We start from the raw sequence: 7592 nt of genomic DNA, 5'->3' as shown, positions 1-7592 counted from the left end.
CCCCCCCCCCCCGTATGGTATCCGCGCAGTCTTTTTATTCGAGGCGAAAAAAGATAAAACCGACGTGTACAAATTACTATAGAAATAAAGACGGCTAAAGCAATCCACCTCTTGTACGACGGTCCCTCATGATCCGATATCACTAAACTACATAATAATATACATCGGTTTTTGCCCAGACACGCATGTTATCCTTTAAATAGTTTGCTCTGTGTAAACGAAAACAATAGTAAAGTTATTCGATTGTCTTCCGCGCCGTGTATTTTGCTTTACCACTTGGACTCGTCACTACTACACTTTTCTTATGGTACGGCACCTGCCACCGGTTTAATATGATTACATATATCAATGTGTATACAATCGAATCGGACCATTGTCGCCGACGGCGTCAAACACTATGATAATAACAATACTTACCAAACTATTGGTTCGGTAACCGTTTGAACCGGATAATTATCCGTAAATGTACATGAATCTAACAAAATGCTACTCGGTTTAAATAAATGTATTATTTTTTTTTTTTAACCATAACTGTAGGGTTATTTTTTTTATTTTCCACTTGAGTTTACCCAGACCCAGAGACGCCCGCGGGTCCAATGCGTCGCACTGAAATACTTTGTATACTTAAAATTCGTCAATTAACAAAAATGAAAAATGGTGCACTCTAATTTTAATAATTCAATGTCTTTGACCTAGACTCAAATACATTCTTTTATTTTTAGTTTAAATTCTTTTTCGATTCATACAATTTACACAGTATACATGTTATTATCCGCTATTTAAGTTAAATATATGTTTTTTGTTACATTTTATCGAAAAGAATTCATCGGCAGTTGTTTGCGTATAGAAAAGATTAAATGCACAATTAATCGTTTCGGAACTAGGTTTATTATGTAAAATAATTAATTTATCGTTTGTGAATTTCATCAAAAACCCTAAAAGTTAGTTCACACGAAAAATCTGCCAAAAATTATCACAATTTTGATTAATTATATCCGGTTTTATCTATCAATATTGACGCCGTGTTAGTCGCCGGTCTATAAATAAAAAAAAAAACAATTTCATTATGTGCAAAAATTATGAGATGCCATTTTTTATCATTAAGTTATTTGTAAAAATGATTGGTATACTTAAAATTTCTATTTATATATTTTGTAAGTCAAATTCATGTGTGATTAATAGAGAAGAAAAAACATTAAAAAGTACAATTATTTGAAGTTCATAATATCAAAATTTAATGTCAATATAATTATTTGATATATTGAATTTTCATTTGTTAACTAATAGTCTTTTATTATGCTTCCTAAACATTAGATTGTAGTCGAAAAATTGATTTTCCCGTCTTATGGCATTCAGATGAAGAATTTTCTTAATAAATTGAGAAAAATTTCACTCCAAAGTTTTCACTTTCAAATGAAAATTATAAAAAAGGTTGTCATTAAATTTCCCACAAACACGTTCTTTTTAATTGGAGATTTATTTCAAACGTTCACCATACAAGGGCGGGTGTTTACAACCTTCACCTAAGGAAAATCTCTCAACCTTTTTAGTTTAAGAAAAACTAAAAGAATATGCGATATAATACATTTGTCAACGTTGGTGTACAATAATACTTAATGCTTTCGAATGGACTATCAACAATATAAAGACCTTCAATGGGATGCGTGCAGCGTATAATAATATTACAGTCATATTATTGAAGTTTTGCAGGTGCCATTGACAATTCAATCGGAAAATTATCGAGTTTTAGCGTCATTCGGTCCTTTACAATTATTTTTATAAATGATATAATGCCACGGGCTATGGCTTAACAGTTAAACCACCCGAACGGTTAGCACTGTTGTGGCGTCGCGTACATAATATATCTCCAAGTCGGCGACATGGTCACGTTTTATTTGTATTCGATAAATAATGATCCAGTGCATTGGCTGTGTTAAGTCTCGGCAGTAAGAGGTTTGCTAGTCGGCTTATTACTAATATTATTATGAGAACAACTACGTCCTGCCGAGTTCGTGACGAAATACCTTATAATATTTTAAAATTTCAATTGCACATAATGTATGCCATCCGTACTGGGTTTTGATTGATCGCTTTTTGTGCAATAATAATAAACCCAAGTATTGGGGTTATTACTGATTTTATTGTTGTTATTTATATTGTTACAAAAGCCAAGTGCTGCCCAAATCAAAATCTTTAAAGGACACTACCGTTTCAATATACATATGCCAAAAGAGACTTTTATCCAGAAATATCAACGTTTATATTTTGAGGTGTAGATCAATTTCGTACATAATTAAATATCGTGGTCGTAAATTATTAAAATGACCAGTGTACAAGTCGAACCAGTAAATGAATGTGGGAAAACTATACATGCTGCACGACAGTGGCTTAATAGATTTTCGTACGGCTCATTTCCCAATGTTATTAAGTCTGTGAGTAACTAGTCGGTAAATCAGTACCGCGTCCAGCACCGTGACCGTTTTCGATATACCTCTTTACTTAACAAAATAGTACTCATTAGTCAAATAGATAAAATCATAAACTAGTAGTTCTCATCAACGTTTAATAACACACAAGTGATGTCTAATTATGTAGCGTGTAGGTATTTTTTAAATGATTCTCAATTCCTTTTAACAACCAATAATAACTAGTCGACTAGTACTTATTTATGGTAAAAAGACTCTTAGAAATATCAAATCTATTTCATATTGTTATATATAATATATATAACAATTATAAATATATATATAATCTCATAGATAAAATTGACAAGTTGCAAAAACGTATGTTGGTTTTTTAACTGAATAACTCCCGGTTACAATGTGTATCTAAAGGATAATATGGAATTCAACTTAAAAATGGCTACCCTTACTCAACGACGGCGAGTATTTGTTATGTGTTGGGTTAATAAACAATTTTATTTACGATAATTAATGTAACTAATTGTTAAGCATTTTAATAATTTTTTCCTATCGTAACTTGGACGTTATATCATTTAAATAAATATATATATACTAATTAATATTTTAAAATTACAAAACATAAATTAGGACTAGAATTACTAAAAATTAAAGCAGTGGATCAAAATAAATCTGTCTTAAAAATCCCTTTTAGACTCCCGTGCTTCTTAGTGGTCCGACCAGTCGCTCAGTTTTATCATTTTCGAAATATATTTAATAGAAACGATAGATAAAGAATTCACTATTTTTCAATATCACGTAGAAAAAAATAATGCATTTCAGTTAAATATTGACATATGAGTAAAAAGTTACTAAAATATTTGAATTTATATATTACTTGTATTGTTGTTGCTAGCTGGTTCTTTCAAACAATGTGAATGCATACATTGGGTTATAATGAATAATGCTTGTGTGTTATCTTTGAACTAAAAACCCTATCAGATATATTCAAACAAAAGATTTCCAGTTACTTCGTTGTCATAATTTATGATTATATCAATGCTATCGGATTATTAAGGGACGCTAAAGATTATACATAACCATATCTGTTTATTTTGAAGAACTAATTTTTACCAGAACAATAATATCATAAATTAAGGACTATTATTATTGAGAACAGGAGGTGTTTATTAGTTTTAGTTTAAACGGAAGCACATAGATGAATTTAAAGCAAATTTAGCATATTAAAGTTAATATTTACTAGAATTTTAACCGTGAAACATTTAAAATAATTGATCTGAAAAATGTGAAGTTTAAATCGAATTTCATAACAGTTTTTTTATTCTTTCTGAGCAAAGGGGTTCTTTAGGATTTCAAAAGAAATTCGCAAAGAGAGTGAAAAAATTTTATAATTTTTAAAATAAATTACCGTTAATTTTACATAGGACGGAAAATGTTTATTGTTATAGAACCTTTTTTTAATATCGCCGCATCGATTTTCTAATAGACGTTGTCACCACAATACAGCAGTAGAATAAGCACGTGCTTCTTATATTGTAAAGTGTCTATTGTTTGATTCAGTAATGTTCAAGGACAAGAAGTAATATGTCAACTCTTTTTAAGTCAGTACATATGAAGTAACAAAAACAATAGTGTTGGCCACTTGTAAGAGGGCATTGAACACGAAAAAAGTACTTAACATAATAAGATATTCACATGTAAGACTCATTTGAGTTATAATGTTTTGAGCTTTGGTAAGTAAGAATAAATTAATACATTTTTTAGTACATTGAACGTATTATGCCGTAAAAGTTAATATCCTGAGAAATTCTCTAATCTGAATCTAAACTCTTGGAAACTGTCGAGTAATATTACATTTAAAAAAAGTAATTATTTCAATATATTCAAGTAAAAAAATTATGTTAGTTGATCATGATCAGGAATCATGATGTCCATAATAATGACAAATCAAAGATATGTTAATAGGGTGAAAACGATAATAAAAAAGAGTCATCGAACTCAACCCAAAGATACTAAAGGATAAATTGTACAAGTTAAGATAAAAACAAATGTCAATAACGATNAAGATCAGGAATCATGATGTCCATAATAATGACAAATCAAAGATATGTTAATAGGGTGAAAACGATAGTAAAAAAGAGTCATCGAACTCAACCCAAAGATACTAAAGGATAAATTGTACAAGTTAAGATAAAAACAAATGTCAATAACGATCAGATAACTCTATAAAACCATTCTATTTACAAATAAAGTAAATAATCGCGTGTGGCCTAATGGTGCCATTGTGTGCGACAGGCCAACCATATGGTCAAGGAGTACTTCTTATCCGTTATACCTCTGTGACCGCATGCGATTTGTAAACAGGAAAATCTAATGGAAAAATAAATACTTTCGAGAAAACGTGGTCCAGTTAGTTTTAAAAATAAAATTAAACACAACCTGTTACAGTAGAAAAATATGCGTGTCCACTATAATCAACGGGTACCGTGTAACGCCAATAATTCTTGCGCAGTGTCCCAATTCGGGTGCTGTGAATCGTTTCGTCTGTGGGCACTTGAATAATACCTACGTGTAAATCGTACCGTCGGTCGGTGCTACACATGCAAATGAACGTAACTCCCCTGAAGGACTCACTTATTATGTACATAAGGTCTCTATACTTGCTGTGTTAAATCAAATGACTAATGGCAGTCATTTACGTGAGCGCGTACTCGGTACCAACCCGCCGGGGTGACCGTCGCGGCGAGACCGGTCCCCACCACCGCGGTCATCAATGTTGGACAGGACTGACGTTGGCCCTCGGCAACAGGCTGTTCTGAACATTGCGTGCACATTGATTGACGGCCGCCGTCGATTACACTCTGGATGGATAAATTCTGTTGCCTATAGATGATTTATAATATAAATTACTATAACGTGTAATAAAGTTTATATAAAATGTATAATATTCAATTCTCGAGTAGTCCTTCAGCAGTCTGAATTCGTTAAAATAGGGTTAAATATCCAAACATTGGTTGCTAACACCTCAAAATGGACGAAATATAATCATATGCAAACGGCATTGATCGGGAACTAATGCGATTTCATAAAAAACATTCTACACTCCTACGCAAGTACTCACTTTAGTGGGCTTCGTTGCTTAAAATGAAAACAAAATAAATAGTTTACATTCTAACAATACAACTGCAGAATGTGCTTTTAATTGACGAACGAATTTATTAGAAGGTTTAAAAAAACATTTGTAATACACGCAATCAAAATGTGTATTTTGTTATATCTTTAGTAATTAATAGAAAACACTTTTTTCAGGTGGTTTTCGAATTTATAATATTTTATTTAGAAAATAATAATAATACTTTTTCTCGACGCAATAATAAATGTACAAATTGCATAATTTTTAGTTTTAATAAAAATGAACAATTATTAGAAATAATATAATGAAAAAAAAAATTTTTTTAAACTTTTAGAGAGTTGTGCTAAATATTTGATAAAATTTATTTAATCCCGTTCCTCCGAGTTCTAAGATTTCTTTATGTACCTCATTAAGACAGTGTTTGTCATACAACATCTATCAAATTATAAAGTTTAAAAGTAAATGACTGCTATTAATGATACTATTTTCCTTTCGATAACCAACAAGTGAGTGTAATATATATCCAAATAAGTATTTATCTCTCTATTTTTTACTTATATATTTTGTTTAATGTATTGGTGATTTTTGTGGTATATATTACAAAAAATGACTAACAAAATTTCCAAATAATTTGTAGTTTTATCAACAGACGTATTTTCTTAAAATTATTCAAATCCAATTTAAAAAACGAGGATTTCATAGTATTCAGGTTTTCAAGGTCTACTTTATTTTTCATTGTGTTGAATATTCTTCATCGACAAAAAAGCTATCTATTACACTTTTATTCTTTTAACATCATTATTTTCCATTGTCAACTTAGTGAATGCTATTAAATATTTATTCCCACACCGGACTTTTTAAAATTATATTGGAAATCTGTTGAACGACATTCTGCAATGTGATCTTCAATTAACAAATTACGAGCAATATCGCAAAGAAACAAATTTCGGTGTTTTTTACATCAAAGTACCGTTTACAGCAAATTGTACACGTTGGTCAGCTACTTGTATTCGACTTCAGTTGATCCTTTCAATATTCAACATTATCATCAATCGTTTCAATTAGCCGATAAGTATAATGCTTGTTCATCTATCTTTCTAGGACTTACTCACTTGTATAATTTATTATTTGTTTATATCATAGCCTTTGTNATCAGATAACTCTATAAAACCATTCTATTTACAAATAAAGTAAATAATCGCGTGTGGCCTAATGGTGCCATTGTGTGCGACAGGCCAACCATATGGTCAAGGAGTACTTCTTATCCGTTATACCTCTGTGACCGCATGCGATTTGTAAACAGGAAAATCTAATGGAAAAATAAATACTTTCGAGAAAACGTGGTCCAGTTAGTTTTAAAAATAAAATTAAACACAACCTGTTACAGTAGAAAAATATGCGTGTCCACTATAATCAACGGGTACCGTGTAACGCCAATAATTCTTGCGCAGTGTCCCAATTCGGGTGCTGTGAATCGTTTCGTCTGTGGGCACTTGAATAATACCTACGTGTAAATCGTACCGTCGGTCGGTGCTACACATGCAAATGAACGTAACTCCCCTGAAGGACTCACTTATTATGTACATAAGGTCTCTATACTTGCTGTGTTAAATCAAATGACTAATGGCAGTCATTTACGTGAGCGCGTACTCGGTACCAACCCGCCGGGGTGACCGTCGCGGCGAGACCGGTCCCCACCACCGCGGTCATCAATGTTGGACAGGACTGACGTTGGCCCTCGGCAACAGGCTGTTCTGAACATAGCGTGCACATTGATTGACGGCCGCCGTCGATTACACTCTGGATGGATAAATTCTGTTGCCTATAGATGATTTATAATATAAATTACTATAACGTGTAATAAAGTTTATATAAAATGTATAATATTCAATTCTCGAGTAGTCCTTCAGCAGTCTGAATTCGTTAAAATAGGGTTAAATATCCAAACATTGGTTGCTAACACCTCAAAATGGACGAAATATAATCATATGCAAACAGCGTTGATCGGGAACTAATGCGATTTCATAAAAAACATTCTA

This window comes from Daktulosphaira vitifoliae, unplaced genomic scaffold (genome assembly GCF_025091365.1).
Source record: "Daktulosphaira vitifoliae isolate Bord-2020 unplaced genomic scaffold, ASM2509136v1 Scaffold_5, whole genome shotgun sequence".
Classification (NCBI taxonomy): domain Eukaryota; kingdom Metazoa; phylum Arthropoda; class Insecta; order Hemiptera; family Phylloxeridae; genus Daktulosphaira; species Daktulosphaira vitifoliae.
This window is presented reverse-complemented; position numbering follows the sequence as displayed.